This window comes from Orbicella faveolata, unplaced genomic scaffold, assembly GCF_042242905.1.
Source record: "Orbicella faveolata isolate gen_17 unplaced genomic scaffold, um_ofav_v1 contig_1, whole genome shotgun sequence".
Taxonomy (NCBI): Eukaryota; Metazoa; Cnidaria; class Anthozoa; order Scleractinia; family Merulinidae; genus Orbicella; species Orbicella faveolata.
In genome coordinates, this window is record NW_028301536.1 from 29,172,501 (window position 1) to 29,173,246 (window position 746).

Consider the following 746-nt stretch of genomic DNA (forward strand, 5'->3'; position numbering starts at 1 on the left):
TGATTTCGAGTGATTCGCAACGACTGACAGAAATGAACGTGAATGACCTTCACCTCAAAACTGGATCTAGAGTGTATACAAGTATTAAAGGAAGCTATTTGCCACTACTCAGAAGGTTAACAAACGAACCTGAACGGAAGAAGATGTATTTTCACCGGGTGCAAGGGTTATGCAAATGAGCTTTGACACGAGCGATAGCTATGTAAACACACTGACTGTGGCAGATTTTAATCTGTTCTCGCGTGCAATCCAAGGAGATACCCACCGGTTTGAACTTATAGAACGGTTTATTAAGGTATGAAATTCACTGTGATGTGCTCTTTAGGCTTCATTTAGACTCAACTTTTGAGATTTTCCCCCTCAAATTTGGCTAAATTTTAGTAGGTGATCAGAGGCCTCGGAGTAGGGTGTCTTCCAGCCTCGCTGGTGAGCTTAGAATTTTCCGAAAAGTTTCCATATTTCGTCAGTCAAAGTAATGAATGTACCTTAGAATTCGCATGAAAACGAAATTCCGTGAGCTGCATTTTAGGCGACGTAGCACGCTTCACAAATCGGTGAATTTTACCCTTGTGATCACGCTCGGCAACCTCAGTTCGGCCAAAAGTGAATTTTGGCTCGTAGCAAAGCAAAAATAAGGAATTGGAAAATAATAAATTGCTTTTATATATGTATGTGCCAGACCCTTTTCACTGACAAAAGATGAAGGAAGATTATTTTTGGTCCCGGAGTCGAGTGGACCGCTTTTA